The sequence below is a fragment of the Euleptes europaea genome, chromosome 7 (assembly GCF_029931775.1).
Source record: "Euleptes europaea isolate rEulEur1 chromosome 7, rEulEur1.hap1, whole genome shotgun sequence".
Taxonomy (NCBI): Eukaryota; Metazoa; Chordata; class Lepidosauria; order Squamata; family Sphaerodactylidae; genus Euleptes; species Euleptes europaea.
Window position 1 is genome coordinate 89,597,439 of NC_079318.1, and position 17,721 is coordinate 89,615,159.

General features: G+C 49.4%; 1 protein-coding gene across 1 annotated transcript in view; it reads left to right on the top strand.

Annotated features, from left to right (window-relative positions):
* The window catches only part of IGSF9 (immunoglobulin superfamily member 9), an 86,790-nt gene that overhangs the window by 6,724 nt on the left and 62,345 nt on the right, over positions 1–17,721 (top strand). The window lies entirely within an intron of this gene.

Genomic DNA, 17,721 nt, shown 5'->3' on the forward strand with positions numbered 1-17,721 from the left:
GTCCATCTAGTCCAGCATCCTGTCTCACACAATGGCCAATCACTTTCTCTGGAGGGCCAACAACAGGGCATAGAGGTCGAGGCCTTCATAAGAACATCAGAAGAGCCCTGCTGGATCGGACCAGTGGTCCATCTAGTCCAGCATCCTGTCTCACACAGTGGCCAACCAGTTCCTCAGGAGGTCCAACAACAGGGCATAGAGGCCAAAACCTTCATAAGAACATCAGAAGAGCCCTGCTGGATCAGACCAGTGGTCCATCTAGTCCAGCATCCTGTCTCACACAGTGGCCTCAACCACATACTCAGGAGGTCCAACAACAGGGCATAGAGGCCGAGACCTTCCCCTGATGTTGCCTCCTAGCATTGATATTCACAAGTTGACTGCCTCTGAACGTGGAGGTTCCCTTTAGTCACCATAACTAGTAGCTATTGATAGACCTCTTATCCATGAATATATCTAATCCCCTTTTAAAGCCATCTATGCCGGCGGCTATCACCACATCCTCTGGTAGTGAATTCCACATTTTAATCACTTGTGTAAAAAAAGTATGTACTTTTGTCCATCCTGAACTTGGAGCTTTGCCAGGAGAAATGTCTTGTGCTCAACTGTTTCAGTGCCCCTGCCCTTTCCCTATATCTGAATCGGCCCTTTTATAATGTGATAAACCCTGTCATCACTTCTACTCCGTAAATGGGTATCACACATTTTGTTTACTTGTTTACCTTATTTATATCCCATCGGGGTTTACACCAGCCTCCTCTTCTCCATTTTTTTTCTTCACAGCCTCTCTGTGAGGTAGATCAGTGGCCAACCCAAGGACACCCAGCAAGGTTCCAGGGCCGAGTGGGGATTCGATCCTCACTCTCCTAGATCCTAGTTCAATGCCGTAACCGCTACACCGCACTTGCTCAAGCTAGAATTGATAGCCAGAGATCAGGGTGTGTTCAACACAGATCAGTCGCCAATACATCCCGGTTTGTGTGTGTGTGGGGCGGGGGAGATCTGGTTTTCAAGAGTGAGAAGACAAGGAGTAGGGAACCTTCTATCTGTACCCTGACCCAGTTTTCCTCAGCCAAACCAATATAGGAAGTCTGCTTAGCTGAGAGGAAAATGCTTCGAAGGGCTGGAAAGAACGTTTCTTCTCTTGTCCATGTCCCACATCCCTCAATTCTCCTTCTTCTATTTTCTACAAGATTGGGACAAATCTGTGTTCGTACCCAGTTCTCCCGCTTTCACACGAGCGGAACAAATCTCGCCTCTGCCCCAGATTCATTAGTTCAGTGATTTCCCCCGACGCGGCAACCAGCAGTGTGTTTCTTGTCGCCCGTTTCCTTCTTCCCCAAAGGAAAGAGCCAGCCCTGGTTTTCTTCCATCTCAATGGAGAAAGGATATGCTTCAGGAAATCCCAGGAGGTATCATCTCTGCATCTGCAGGGAGAGAGAAACAGCTGCCTCCCATCATAAGAGGATGTTTGGCTTGCACCCTTCCCAGCGTTTTGTGATTGGCTTTGAAGCCTATGGCAGCCATATTGTGATTGCCCTGGGACCCCACGGCACCATTTTGTGCTAGTGTCCGCTCCGTTTTCAGCATTCCATAGGTGCCCACAGGTTTGACGTGGTTGGGTGCCCCTGCACTACGCAGCCTTACACAAGCCACCCTCTGCCTCATATACACACCCAAGGTAAAAGGTAAAGGTCCCCTGTGCAAGCACCGGGTCATTCCTGACCCATGGGCTGATGTCACATCCCGACGTTTCCTAGGCAGACTTTTGTTTACGGGGTGGTTTGCCAGTGCCTTCCCCAGTCATCTTCCCTTTACCCCCAGCAATCTGGGTCCTCATTTTACCGACCTTGGAAGGATGGAAGGCTGAGTCAACCTTGAGCCGGCTACCTGAAACCAACTTCCGTCGGGATCGAACTCAGGTCGTGAGCAGAGCTTGGACTGCAGTACTGCAGCTTACCACTCTGCGCCACGGGGCTCCTATACACACCCAAACCCATCTGCAATGTGGGCATAGTAATTCTGGTCTACCTTTCAGGGTGACTGTGCCTTGTGTTTTCTCTGTGCTGTGCTCCACCAGCTCTTGGTGCACCTATAGAACGTACAAAACTAGGGTGGAAATAGGTGATATATCGGATATGCTTTCAACAATGGCCCTCTGAGCAGGGCTGTGTGTATGTTAAGTGCTGTCAAGTCACTTCCGACTCATGGCGACCCTATGAATCAATGTCCCCCAAAACGTCCTATCCTTAACAGCCTCGCTCAGGTCTTGCAAACTGAGGGCCATGGCTTCCTTTATAGAGTTGATCCATCTCTGGTTGGGTCTTCCTCTTTTCCTGCTGCCTTCAACTTTTCCAAGCGTGATTGTCTTTTCCAGTGACTCTTGTCTTCTCATAATGTGACCAAAGTACGACAGTCTCAGTTTAGTCATCTTAGCTTCTAGGGTCAGTTCAGGCTCGATTTGATCTATAACCCACTGATTTGTTTTTTTGGCGGCCCAGCGTATCCGTAACTCCTCCAACACCACATTTCAAAGGAATTTACTTTCTTCCTATCAACTTTATTCATTGTCCAGCTTTCCCACCCATACATAGTAATAGGGAATACGATGGCATGAATTAACTTGATCTTGGTGGCCAGTAACCTGTCGTTACCCTTAAGAATCTTTTCTAGCTCCTTCATGGCTGCCCTTCTCCAGCCTCAGCCTCCTTCTCCTATCGGTACAGGGCTAGCAAGCCCCAAAAGTAACCACTGAAGGTTAGGCAGTGGAGATGAGATGGAACTTGGAGACTGGGGTGGGGTGGCAAACTCTAGGCTGGGAAATTCCTGGAGATTTGGGGGCAGAGCCTGGGGAGGCAGGGTGTGGAGAGAGGTGGGGCATAATGCCCTTGAGTCCACCCTCCAAAGCAGCCATTTGCTGCAGGGGAACAGGTCTCTAGTCTGGAGATTAGTTGTAATTATGAGAGATCTCCAGGCCCCTCCTGGAGGCTGGCAACCCTAGGCTGGAGCCGGAGGAGACTTAAGAGTGTCATGGATAGAGAGCTGCGGCAGAACCTGGTGGATTGTGGGAGAATCCTTGCAGAATCTGGGTTAATCAGCCCCGACTCATACATTACCCAAGAGTACTCCGTTTTAGCTGCTGGTTTATTAAAATAATATTGACAGATTGGCAGACGGACAGCTACTCCCAGGTGTGTTCGACGCTTCTGTCTGTGGGCTTGTAACGTCTGTTTCCCATGCATTCTTCACACATCTGACTGAGCGATAACTGGGACCGGTGCCCAATTTAAGGCAATCCTAGTTGAATTAATAACTTAATCTACATATACATCATGTTGGTGTCATACAAGCAACCATCAAAGAAGGGGTCTTTTCTCCCATGTGTGTCAGACGGGAGGAATGCCTCTGAGACGATGGTTGCCGCGTCTGCCGTCCTTAAGTCTACATTTATTAAAATACATGTTATATATTTTAAAATGTGTTGACTGATTAATTGGGGGGAGCTTTTAAGTCGACGAAAGGGCTTTTATTTTAGTTGCTGTCTGATTTAAATCTGTTGAAACGTTCCCTCCCTAGTGGTAACACAGAAATGTGTTTTATTCTTGTAGCGCATGTTTTTCTTCCATGTTCTCCTTTCTCTAGTTTTTTTTTTTTGTGTGTGTGTGTGTGGCTTTTTTCAGGTCTCATTGAAACCAGCTATGGTTGCCAACCTCCAGGTAATAGCTGGAGATCTCCTGCTATTACAACTGATCTCCAGCCGATAGAGATCAGTTCCCCTGGAGAAAATGGCCGCTTTGGCAATTGGACTCTATGGCGTTGAAGCCCTTCCCCTCCCCAAACCACGCCCTCCTCAGGCTCTGCCCCCAAAACTTCCCGCCGGTAGCGAAGAGGGACTTGGCAACCCCAAAACCAGCATGGGGGGGGAGGGAATTCAGCTCCCTCTATTGCTTTATTTCCTTCCTCTCCCCCCATTTTGAACACCTGAAGCTCCTTTTGACCTGGTCCAAGTTTTCTGTTAGAGTTAGGTCCTGCAAGGGTAAGGTTGCCAACCTCCAGGTACTAGCTGGAGATCTACTATTACAATTAATCTCCAGCCGATAGAGATCAGTTCACCCGGAGAAAATGGCCGCTTGGGCAATTGGACTCTATGGCGTTGAAGTCCCTCCCCTCCCCAAACCCCACCCTCAGGCTCCGCCCCCAAAACCTCCCGCCGGTGGCGAAGAAGAACCTGACAACTTTACCGCTTTGGCAATTGGACTGTATAGCACTGAAGTCCCTACCTGCCCCGAAAACCTCCGCCGGTGGCACAGAGGGACCTGGCAACCCTTTGCATGGGTCATGTTTCCTGGTCTCAATGTGGTCAGCTCTACCTTATACCTTCAAAATTGGGCCTACCTGTTTCCCAAAGTATTGTGCATCTTTGGGAGGGCTATTTGAAATTGGATCCTCGACTGACCCTTCTTTCTCCTCATTCTGTCGCTCCCCGCACCGTGCCCCCATCACCACACTGCAATGCCGTGGCTATATGAGCAATTCCCGAGGCGACGCCAGAAATGCGGGTCAGAGGCCCCGGCCAGAGAGAGGAGGGAGTAGCCCCTTTGCAGCCGCCTTGGGGAAGCCGCAGAGCTGGGGCTCCGCTGGGGCCCGAACAAAGAACTTTGCTCAGCAGGGCACCGACATTGGATTGATGCTGCTGGCAGGCCATTTGTTTCTTGGCTAATCCCCAGATTGAAAGGAGGGGCCCGTGGCTCAGTGGAAGAGCCTCCGCTTTGCGTGCGGAAGGTCCCAGGTTCAATCGCTGGCTTATTCACCAGGCGGCAGGTGATGGGAAAGACCTCTGCCTGAGACCCTGGAGAGCCGCTGCCAGTCAGAGTAGACAATGCTGACTTTGGTGGCCCAAAAGGTCTGATTCCGTATAAGGGTTGAAATTAATGGGATTAATGGGTTGAAATTAAAAGAGTTTCCATCTAGACATCAGAAAGAATTTTCTAACAGAGCGGTTCCGCACTGGAACAGGCTTCCTCGGGAGGTGGTGAGCTCTCCTTCCCTGGAGGTTTTTAAGCGGAGGCTAGATGGCCATCTGTCAGCAATGCTGATTCTATGACCTTAGGCAGATGATGAGAGGGAGGGCATATTGGCCATCTTCTGGGCATGGAGTAGGGGTCACTGAGGGTGTGGGGGGAGAGGTAGTTGTGAATTTCCTGCATTGTGCAGGGGGTTGGACTAGATGACCCTGGTGGTCCCTTCCAACTCTATGATTCTAAGGCAGCTTTAAGAACATAAGGAAGGCCCTGCTGGATCAGACCAAGGCCCATCAAGTCCAGCAGTCTGTTCACACAGTGGCCGACCAGGTGCCTCTAGGAAGCCACAAACAAGACGACTGCAGCAGCACCATCCTGCCTGTGTTCCACTGCATTCAATATAATAGGCATGCTTCTCTGATACTAGAGAGAATAGGTATGCAGCATGACTAGTATCCATTCTAACTAATAGCCATGAATACTCCTTTCCTCCATGAATATGTCCACTCCCTTCTTAAAGCCCTCCAAGCTGGCAGCCATCACCATATCCTGGGGCAGGGAGTTCCACAATTTAACAATGTGTTGTGTGGAAAAAACACTTCCTTTTATCTGTTTTGAATCTCTCGCCCTCCAGCTTCAGCAGATGACTCCGCGTTCTAGTATTATGGGAGAGGGAGAAAAACGTCTCCCTGTCCACTCTCTCCAAACCATGCATGTGTGTTCATTTCTGGGGAGGGGGCTCAGTGGTAGAGCCTCTGCTTGGCCTGCAGAAGGTCTCCGGTTCAACCCCCGGCAGCTCCAGTTAAAAAGGACTAGCCAATAGGTGATGCAGAGCCTGGAGAGCTCCTGCCAGTCAGAGCAGACAATGCTGACTTTGATGGAGCAAAGGGGTCTGATTCAGTAGAAGGCACCTTCATGTGTTCATGTGTGTGTTCATCTCACTGGGGATCCTGGGCTGTTCTTCCTGGAGGCCAAGAGGGGTACACGCTGAGAGGTGGTGGGGATGGGAATGCTTTTGGTGCAGAGGCCTAAAGGAGAGCTGAATGCATACATCCTGACAACCCCAAACTCCCCAGTGTTGCTTTGGGCACCCATTGAGGTGCCCTGTGTGCGCCTGCTCACTGCAAAGGAGATTAAGGATCTTGGTTAGCAGAAGGAGGAATTTTGGGAGCTGCCACTGTTGTCTCCCCTCTCCACATTGCTAGGGTTGCCAACCTCCAGGTGAGTTAGTACTAATGAGAAGACAGCACGCACCTGTGGAATCATGAAAGCCTTAAGAGAGATTGAGCCAAGTTCATTTCAGACGCTGACCAAGCCTCTTAGACAAAATGGCAGAATAGACGTCTCTTTCCAATTTTGGTATGTAAGATGAAATATATATATATTTTTGTAAGCATAAAATATTTTTAAGAACTATAATTAATTTATTACAAACTAAGTGATTTTTTGGAAATTTGTTTGGATATTATGTAGGCATGCATTTTATTACAGGTGATACTGGCACGTGGTACTTCTTGATGAAAGCTCTAAAATGGGGATTTTACTGGAAGCCCATTGCGATTGAAATTTGTTCCGTGCTTCATTTGGACATTACCATTCTGGATTGTTAACTTTTGTGCACCTGAATTATCCTTGTATATACACTTACCTTTATGTATTCTTACTGTGTATTAACAAGTCCTTGCTCTGTATTTATATCCTTGGGATATTGTTGAGGTGAGGCTCTTCCTCAGAATACAACTGATTGCAAATTGCTTTAGATGTGCTTTATTGAGCTTCAAACAAGTGCAGACTTTTGATTCCTCAACCTCCAGGTGGGGCCTGGAGATGAAGAGGAGTTGGTTTTTATGTGCCGACTTTCTCTACCACTCAAGGGAGACTCAAACCGGCTTACAATCACCTTCCCCTCCTCACGACACCCTGTGAGGTAGGTGGGGCTGAGAGAGCTCAAAGAGAGCTGTGCCTAGCCCAAGGTCACCCAGCTGGCTTCAGGGGTAGGAGCAGGGAATCAAATCCAGTCCACCAGATTAGCCTCCCACCGCTCGCGTGGAGGAGCGAGGAATCAAACCCGATCCTTTAGATCAGAGTCCACCGCTCTTAACCGCTACACCACGCTGGCACCCCCGAAATTACAGCTGCTCTCCAGACGACCGAGACCAGCCAGTGGGTGCTGTATGACGTTGTTCCTCATCTTGAGGACCAAAAACTTCCTTTTCTTGGGTGGAGGGGGAAGCAGAATTGTTCCCAGCAAGGTGGGATGGATTCGTAGGGCTGTGAAACGGAAACGGTGGCTTGTGTGTGCCCCCCTGCTTCTGTAAGCTGCCATCATGTTTAGCCCTGTGGCCGGGGAGTCACGCCAAGGTTGTTCTCATGGACGGGATTTTCCGCCCAGCTATTAATTGGCACCGCTGGGGATTTGAAGACGGGCCTTCAGCAGCCCCTGCGTAGGCGGGGATGTTCTTCTAGTTATCGGGTAATTAAAGCAGGCCGCAGGCGGATTCCCTAGGGAAGACAGTGGACCGTTAGCAAGAAAATTGGCCACGTGGGCAGCAAGGTTGTCTTCTTTGTCACTAGAAGAGGGGAGAGATGTCTTGCGCTGTTTACAAAGGGCAGTATTGAGGCTAGGAATTAAGGATTGGGGGGGGGGGGCAATTGTTCCTGGAGGGCCTGGTAGGGTTGCCAACCTCCAGGTACCTGGAAAAAGAAAGGCTCAGTGCTGTATGGATAATGGAAGAGATCCAGACAGCACTCACACAATATATATTAAAGTACTAATTTAGGAAAGTGAAAGAAGGTGCAAAAGTGAACAATATATACAACAAGGTAGCAACAAGATACACATATAGATATCAATGCCTTGTTCCCCCGTGGGATACAAAATTGCTTTTGCCTGGGACACCTGCTTTCCAGCAATCTACAACACATAAAGAAGTCTATATTTGATTATAAAAATTGACTTACCTGTCACTCAGGATACTCAGGAATTGACATTGACTTACCTGACTCCCAGGATATCTATATATTGAACTGCTGGACTGCCATTGATATCTATATGTGTATCTTGTTGTTACCTTGTTGTATATATTGTTCACTTTTGCACCTTCTTTCACTTTCATAAATTAGTACTTTAATATATATTGTGTGAGTGCTGTCTGGATCTCTTCCAACCTCCAGGTACCAGCTGGAGATCTCCTGCGAGGCATCCTAGCGTGTGGTGTAACACGCTTTCCCTTAAGAGTATTTTTCTGTTTTGTTAGTTTGCTTTAGGAAAGAAATAATACCTTTCCCGTACTAGCTTAGGCTTATTTGCTTTCTTTATGTTATTGTTGAGCCTTGTGCTGCCTCCATCTCCAACCTCCAGGTACCAGCTGGAGATCTCCTGCTATTATAACTGATCTCCAGCCGATAGAGATCAGTTCCCCTGGAGAAAATGGCCACTGTGGCCATTGGACTCTATGGCATTGAAGTCCCTCCCCTCCCCAAGCCCCGCCCTCCTCAGGCTCCACCCCAAAAACCTCTCGCCAAGGCAAAGAGGCAACCCTATTTCATGTACTGTGAGTTCTGTGTGTTGTCAATTCTCTTCCAGCTTATGGTGACCTTATGCATTAAATAACGATGGGTAGCCGTGCTGGTCTGTCTGTAGCAGTAGAAAAGAGCAAGAGTCTAGTAGCACCTTAAAGACTACAAAATTTTTGGCAGGGTATGAGCTTTCATGTATCTGGAGAAGTGAGCTGTGACTCACGAAAGCTCATACCCTGACAGAAATTTTGTTAGTCTTTAAGATGATACTAGACTCTTGCTCTTCTCTTATGCATTAAAGATCTCCAAAACATCCTCTTGTTAACAGCCTTGCTCAGGTCTTGCAAAATGAAGGCCATGGCTGCCTTTATTGAGTCAATCCTTCTCATCATGGGTCTTCCTCTTTTCCTGCCGCCTTCAACTTTTCCTAGCATTATTGTCTTTCCGAGTGAGTCTTGTCTTCTTGTGGTGTGGATGATAGCTTCAGTTTAGTCATTTTAGCTTCTAGGGAGAATTCAGAGTCAATTTGATCTAGAACTCTCTTGTTTGTCTCTTTGGCGGTCCGTGGTATCTGTAAAACTCTCAAACGTGCTATCCTTTAAGTAAATCATGATTTCCTGCTTGTGCCTGAACTTAGCGCGATTTCCCCAGAGCGATTTCCCCTGCAATTATCATGACCGATATGTGCCGATGGTTGACCTATCCCTTCTTGGATGTGAGGGCGATCTGGCTGCGACATCTGTCACCCCGTTGATCGCCAGGGTTGATTCAGCTGATCTGGCTGGCTGGGCGGGTGTCCCCTACCTCCCTCACCGCTCCATGCACATCCCTCCCGAAGCTGCGCATCAGTGGAAGAGGACAACCATCCCAGATAGAAGGAGTGTACCGTTCTTCAGTCAAGGGTATTCGATCACTGCGATCCCCTGCTAGAACCTCCAAAGAAGCTCAAGGTCCATTTGTAGGATAATGCAGGGACCGATCCCTTCATAAATTGGTCTAATCTTCTTTTGTCTTCATCCCCTGTCTGGCTTCTACACACACGCCCAATCACAGTCATTTCTGCTTCATGGCCTCCTACACACCCTTTCTCCCAGTCAGGGTTGCCAGCTCTGGGTTGGGAAATACTTGGAGATTTTGGGGGTGGAGACTGTGGAGAGCAAGGTTTGGGGAGGGGAGGGACTTCAGGGCCATAGAGTCCAATTGCCAAAACAGCCATTTTCTCCAGGGGAACTGATCTCTGTCGGCGGGAGATCAGTTGTAATAGCAGGAGATCGCCAGCTACTACCTGGAGGTTGGTAACCCTACTCCCAATCCACTTAGAATCATAGAGTTGGAAGGGGCCATAAAGACCATCTAGTCACTTCCTATAGGGTTTCCAACTACCTAATAATAGCGGGCAGTTGCTCGCCAACTCACCCGGCTGCCTGCCACCCCTCAGCTGGCCAGCACGCAGCCCAATGCTGGCGCTTCTAGGTTTACCCCGGAAGTGCCAGCGATGCTCTAGCGCTCTCCTCAAAAACTCTACAATTTCCATAGAGTTTTTGGAAGAAATAGCTGGAGCGTCCTGTGGGATGCTGGCACTTCCAGGGTAAAAGTGACGATATCGCGCTGCAAATAGCTCCCCAGCGCCAACGCAAAGAAGAAGCTCTCGCTGGTAGCCATGTAGCATCTGGCGACCCTAACTTCATCCCTGGCTTCAGGGGTTTCTGGTCATAGAATCATACAGTTGGAAGGGACCACCAGGGTCATCTAGCCCAACCCCCTGCATAGGGTTGCCAGGTCCCTCCTCTCCGGCGGGAGGCTGTTGTCGGAAAGTGGGCACCTGGCAACCCTACATCTGCACAAGGCAGGAAGTTCACAACTACCTCCCCCCCACACCTCTACTCCATGCCCAGAAGATGGCCAAGATGCCCTCCCTCTCATAATCCGCCTAAGGTCATAGAATCAGCATTGCTGACAGATGGCCATCTAGCCTCTTCTTAAAAACCTCCATGGAAGGAGCCCTCACCACCTCCCGAGGAAGCCTGTTCCACTGAGGAACCGCTCTATAACTGTTAGAGAATTCTTCCTAATGTCTAGATAGAAACGCTTTTGATTTAATTTCAACCCGCTGGTTCTGGTCCGACCTTCTGGGGCAACAGAAAACAACTCGGCACCCTCCTCTATATGACAGCCCTTCAAGTACTTGAAGATGGTTCTCATATCCCCTCTGTCTTCTCTTCAGGCTAAACATACCCAGCTCCTTCAACCTTTCCTCGTAGGACTTGATCTCCAGACCCCTCACCATCTTTGTTGCCCTCCTCTGGGCACGTTCCAGCTTGTCTACATCCTTCTCGAATTGCGGTGCCCAAAACTCTAGGTGAGGTCTGACCAGAGCAGAGCAAAGATAAGGAAGGGACCGTTTGACTCCCCCTTCCTTATCCCGTGGTCCCAGTGGGCTTACAACGCCCCAGCCTGGACTCTGTTTGCTATGAAGGAGGTGCGAAATGGTTGGCGCGTGCACATTTGCGCATGCAAAAGTCACTTTCCGGAGCGGGGAGGGTGGAGGCAGGCCCCTCGCGCTTCGTAGGGGACGACGGTACATTTACCAAGCTGCTCTTCAAGGTATTGGGGCCCTGTGGTGCAGAAGGCAGGGATGGGGGTGGAGGGAGACCGTATTTCAGAGGTTCCCATGGCAGCCGGCTGTGCGTTTTTCAGCACTCCCTCGTGGCCTGGGTTAGGGAGTTGAAGGAGAGGCCCCGGGCCGGGGTTGGCAGGAGTGAAAGAGGTGGGCGGGTGGGCTGAGTGGGATACCAGCCCCCTTCTTTCCCCCACCCACCCCTTTTATCCGTCAAGGTCAGCCCAAAGGATTAATGGCGTTCCCATGGCTCCCAGGTGGCCCTTTTTCAAAGGCTTCTGCGGCCGTTGGTGGGAGAGGCCCAGGCACGCTCGGGGAGAGAATCGGGCGCGGAGGGTCCTCACGAAATCGGCTCGTTGCCCAAAGGAAACCTGCACGCCGACTTCTAACCCCAGCCCCCCCAAGACTCAGCCCCTGAACCTCTTCTCAGTCCCGGAAGGCGGGATGCTTTGACACAGGCCTGCTCAACCCGTGGTTGGACACACACTTGCTAGGATGGGTTATGCAAGCTGGTCGCACCCGTCTTTTCTCGGACGAGAAGGCTCCCGCATGTGGGCGAGTCCCGTGAAAGAGACTCGAAGGCTGTCACTTGGCGTCATGTGCAAAAGCGTGCTTTGCTCTAGGATGTGGGAAGTAGCAATGGGCCAAAAAAAGAGCGCCTTTTATTCTCTGCCGAGGGAAGGTGATCATCAGCAGCTTCATAACTGAGGATTAAAGGGAACGGATTAAAGGTAACAGGTTCAAGGTGATGAGTCGGGTTTGGAAGCAGCCTGGAACCCCCAGACTTCTCATAATTTAATTTATAACGCTGACAAAGTTCATTTTACTTACCCACAAGCCTCCCACCCACCCACTACCAAATGCCATGGCCTGCACCAATCCGTCCACTAGGGTTGCCAACCTCCAGGTACTAGCTGGTGATCTCCTGCTATTACAACTGATCTCCAGCCGATAGAGATCAGCACACCTGGAGAAAATGACTGCTTTGGCAATTGGCCTCTATGGCATTGGAGTCTCTCCCCTCCCCAAACCCCGCCCTACTCAGGCTCTGCTCCAAAAATCTCCAGGTATTTCCCCACCCGGAGCTGGCAACCCTACCGTTCCCACAGATCATTGCATATGTGCGGTGCTGTCCTATAGGGCTCCATTGACGAACCCATATCTATTTCAAATGTTTTGTGAGCACTTGGCCAGCTCTGGGGGGAGGTTTACACAATGCCTCCTTAATATGAAGAAGAGTGGGGTTACAAACCCGAGTTTTCTCATGTTCCTTCTGAACGAGGAGGTTCCATTTAGTAGTCGTCACGGTTAATAGCCATTGATCAGCTTCTCCTTCATGAATTTGTGTAATCCCTTTTGAAAGCCGTCTACGGTGGTGACCGTTGCTACATCCAGTGGCAGTGAGTTACACAAGCTAATCTACTTGAGCGAAGAAATACTTCCTTTTATCTGTCCCGAATAGGGTTGCCAACCTCCAGGTGGTGGCTGGCGATCTCCCGCTATTACAACTGATCTCCAGGTGATAGAAATCAGTTTCCCAGGAGAAAATGGCCGCTTTGGCAATTGGACTCTATGGCATTGAAGCCCCCCCTCTCCAAACCCCGCCCTCCTCAGACTCCACCCCCAAAAGCTCCAGGTGTTTCCCAGCCTGGAGCTGGCAGCCCTAGTCCTGAATCTACTGCCTATAGCAATGGAATTAGAGGCTCTGGCAGAGAAGGTTAATATGGGCATACAACCAGGCGGTCTTCCAGCTGTGTGTAATATCGGTAGTAGAAACCTTGGGCAGTAATCCTTGGAATGAGCATAACAACATAAGAAAAGCCATGCTGGATCAGACCAAGGCCCATCGAGTCCAGCAGTCTGTTCACACGGTGGCCAACCAGATACCGATGAGAATTGGGACGCTTGAAACGTGTGAAAGAGTAGAGGGCCTGAAACCGGGCCCCAAGATCACTGATGGCGGTTCCCAGACGTTTCTTTTGCTGCTGGGCCCGCCTGGATTTTGTTCCCTCGTCTGTGTGCACTGTAGCGAGAATTGCTGGAGTTAGCAGTTTGCAGAGCTCTTCATTGTTTGCACAGCTAGTCCCAGAGATCACAGTCAGTATTTATAATGGAGCAGTTTTGTTTGATTTGAGCATTTGATTCCCCCCCACGTGCACACACACACACACACACTTCCTGGTGAGGGAGTATAACGTTATCAGCAGTCGCTGCTTTTCTCATAACACGAGATCTAGGGAGAGGGAACAAGGGGCGCCCGATAAAATGGATTGTCCTGCATCGGACAAACAAAGCACTCCTTCTGGTCTTCATGGCTACTGATGGCCAAGAGTTTAGATCACTGGTTCCCAACCGGGGGTCCATGGACCCCCAGGGGTCCGCGAGAACTAAATTAAGGTCCACGAAACAAAGTTATAAACCCATAATAAATTAATATTTTCAATTAAAAGTTCTCTATTATAAATATATATATATTCAAATATTATTCTAAGTTTAATGTTTAACTAACAGTTATGATTAAAGTTTATTTTCAAATTCTCAGAATTTTTGTTTTGCACCTTGGGGTCCCTGCACCGAACAAAAAAGTCCTAGTGGTCCCTGGTCAAAAAAAAGTTGGGAACCACTGGTTTAGATGGAAAGAGGATCCGAGGAATTGTCAGACAGGGTTGTCTGAGGCTTGTCAGACAGGGTTGCCAACCTCCAGGTAGGGGCCGGAGAACTCCTGGTCTCCAGATGACTGAGATCAGTTCAGAAAATGCTTCAGAGGGTGGACGCTAGGGTTGCCAGTTCTGGGTTGGGAAATACCTGGAGAGTTTGAGGGCGGAGCCTGAGGAGGGTGGGGTTTGGAGAGGGGAGAGACTTCAATGCCATAGAGTCCAATTGCCGAAGGGGCCGTTTTCTCCAGGGGAACTGATCTCTATCAGTTGAAGCAGTGGACTCTGAGCTGGAGAACCGGGTTTGATTCCCCCACTCCTCCACATGAGCGGCGGAGGCTAATCTGGTGGACTGGATTTGTTTCCCCGCTCCTACACACGAAGCCAGCTGGGTGACCTTGGGCAAGTTACAGCTCTGTTAGAGCTCTCTCAGCCCCACCTACCTCACAGGGTGCCTGTTGTGGGGAGGGGAAGGGAAGGCGATTGTAAGCCGGTTTGAGTCTCCCTTAAGTGGTAGAGGAAGTCGGCATATAAAAACCAACGCTGCTGCTTCTTGAAGATCAGTTGTAATCGCAGATCTCTAGCCACTACCTGGAGGTTTTGCAACAAAAAGCAGGCACTTATGGCGAGAAAACAAAGCTACTGCTGCTTAAACAGATGAAGTCAATATCATGTAAGCACGTGAACATGTGAACATGAACAATGGTGATGAATAAGTACATATACAATTTCCAATTGAATACAAAGTAGCCTCAACAAAAAACATTTGGTTGAGTAAAGTCCAAGGGGTGCCGTAAAGATAGGTTTCCGGTATAGAGTCCATAAGCTTGTTCGATGCAGGCAATCCCACGACGTTCAGTCACAATTCCCAGAACATACAATCCGAAGAGCGAGGCTTGTAGCCTATTCAATGCTAGCGGATGGTGAATCTGCATCTGGAGGTTGGCAGCCCTAGTGAACGCTATGGCATTATACCCTGCCAAAGTCCCTCTTCTTCCTAAACACCACCCTCCCCAGGCCCCACCCCCAAATCTCCAGGTATTTCCCAACCCAGAGCTGGCAACCCTCTGTGCCATCCCGCTCTCTGAAGTCTAGGTCTGCCAACTCGAGGTTGGGAAACTGCTGGAGATTTTGGCGGTGGAACCTGGGGAAGGGAAGGACTTCAGCAAGGTATAATGCCATAGAGTCCACCCTCCAAAGCAGCTATTTTCTCCAGGGGAACTGATCTATGTAGTCTAGAGATTAGTTGTAATTCCAGGAGCTCTCCTGGCCCTACCTAGAGATTGGTAACTAGGAAACATGACCCATGCATAGGGTCGCCAGGTCCCTTTTTGCCACCGGCGGGAGGTTTTTGGGGCGGAGCCTGGGGAGGGCAGGGGTTTGGGGAGGGGAGGGAGGGACTTCAATGCCCTAGAGTGCAATGGCCAAAGCGGCCGTTTCCTCCAGGGGAACTGACCTCTGTCGGCTGGAGATCAGTTGTAATAGCAGGAGATCTCCAGCTAGTACCTGGGGGTTGGCAACCCTATTGGTAACCCTAGCTGAGACGCACCAGGTGGAGACCCACAAGCAGCCCTTGTTGGTAGCTGCCCCAGATCTTTGAAACTCCGTAGCCCAGGGGTCCCCAACCTTTTTGACCCTGTGGGCACCTTTGATAATTGGTCACAGGGCTGTGGGTACAGAATGGCTGTTGCAGGAGACGGAGCTACCCACAAAATGTCAAGGATCAAGGGTATACTTAACTCTAATAGTAATTCTTTAAAATTTCAGGTAGAAATTCTGTTCACTGTGGACTTCTATCATAACCTGTGAATTGCATTAGGTCCCGTACATCAGGCCTTCTGAAGACTATTAAAAAGGTTTTCGTTCCAAAGGGCCATTTAGAACTAATCCATACCCTCGTTTTGAAATTGCGGATTTATTGCTCTTGATTTTTTAATCTCTTGCCTTTATGGCTTTGCATGTGTACCAATTGTAAACTACCTCAGGCAGTTCTCTAACTGGTAATAACCTAGGTCAATGATAATAAAAAAATATATCCATGAAAATGAAATGGAGCCTGCCTGTTTGCCAGGGCTTTGGAGGCAGTCCAAATCGGCAGGCTATTTTAAGGAGGAGGGAGAGATTTGGGGTTTGTTATTTGCCTTTTGGTTTTCAACTGAACATGTTTTCAACCGTTATTGTCAGCCGTCTTGAAGCACGGGGGAAGGCGGACTATAAAGGTTTTAATTAATAAATAAAGCCTCTAGGTTCAGTTGCAGTCTACCTCTGAATACCACATGCTGGGGATAAAGCGAGGGAGCCTTATTTGGGCGCTTCCTGGAAGTATTTTGCTAGCAACTGCTGGATCCTACAGATGTTAATGGTGGTGCTTTTCCTTTGCTGCGAGGAACCTTCCCCTTAGGCAAGACAGTCTTCTACCAGGAGAACGGCCACCTTTAGAGGAACAGATCTGCAGGATCCCACCCTAGAAGCTGAATTAAATGGATTCTTGGTCTGATCCCGCAGGCAATGATATAAAAAATAAACTTATGGTAGACTGGTCCACTGGTAGGGCTGCCAACCCCCAGATAGTAGCTGGAGATCTCCCTCTATTACAACTGATCTCCAGCTGCTAGTTCCCCTAGAGAAAATGGCAATTGGACTCTATGGCATTGAAGTCCCTCCCCTCCCCAACCCCTGCCCTCCTCAGGCTCCGCCCCAAAAACTTCCAGGTATTTCCCAACCTGGAGCTGGCAACCCTATCTATTGGTAGCTATTCACTGTGACAGTTAAATGGAACTTCCATGTGCATGGGCAGCATACCTCTGTGTAGAGGAAGGAACGGTATTTGTGGGTTTCATGGCGGCTTCTGGCTTGCTGTTGTTGGAAAGAGGATGATGGGCTCCATGGATCTTTGGCCTGATCTGGCACAGAGATTTAATAATTATGCTTTGTTCTGACAGAGGTTCAAAAGCTGGCTGAGTTTAAAGGTGGTGTGTTTGCATGCTGGGGTCAGTGTAGGGATACGTCTAGCCTTTAATTTATGGCACTTCCTGTCTCAAAAGATGGTGGGGTCATAGAACAGAGTCATAGAGTTGGAAGGGACCACCAGGGTCATCTAGTCCAACCCCCTGCATGATGCAAGAAATTCAAAACTACCTCCCCCCCACACACCCAGTGACCTCTACTCCATGCCCAGAAGATGGCCAAGATGCCCTCCCTCTCATCATCTTCCTTGGGTCAAAGAATCAGCATTGCTGACAGATGGCCATCTAGCCTCTCCTTAAAAACCTCCAGGGAAGGAGAGCTCACCACCTCCCGAGGAAGCCTGTTCTACTGAAGAACCGCTCTGTTAGAAAAATTTTCCTAATATCAGTAAGTGGCTTTTTTAAAAAGCCCGGACCACAGGTTCTGAGGAAGAAGACAGATATACCAGCAGAAAGGAAACCTCCAAGTACCGAGGCAGAATACCAGAGGCCTAGGACAAATGACTGAGCAGGGTTGTGATCGTCCTGCCTTGGTTGTGGGTGTCAGGCTACTGTAGGAAGCAGTACGGTTCGGTTAGGTAGCACTTCCAGTCTGATCTATCAAGAGGCCATTCTTATGCACCTTGAGAGAGGTTAGGGTTGCCAGCCTCCAGGTGGGACCTGGGGATCCCCCGGAATGACATTTCATCTCCAGACGGCAGAGATCAGTTCCCCTGGAGAAAATGGGTACTTTGGAGGGTGGACTTCATGGCATTAGACCCCATGGAGGTTCCTGTCCTCCCCAGGCTCCATCCCCAAAGCTCCAGGGGTTTCCCAACCTGGATCTGGCAACCCTACCCCCATCCCTCACTGGTGGCCAGAGGGAACCTGGCGAACCTAAGAGAGGTAGATGGTGATTGTTCAGGCCTCTGGCCTTGTAGGGCTGCACTTTTGAAGCGATTGAA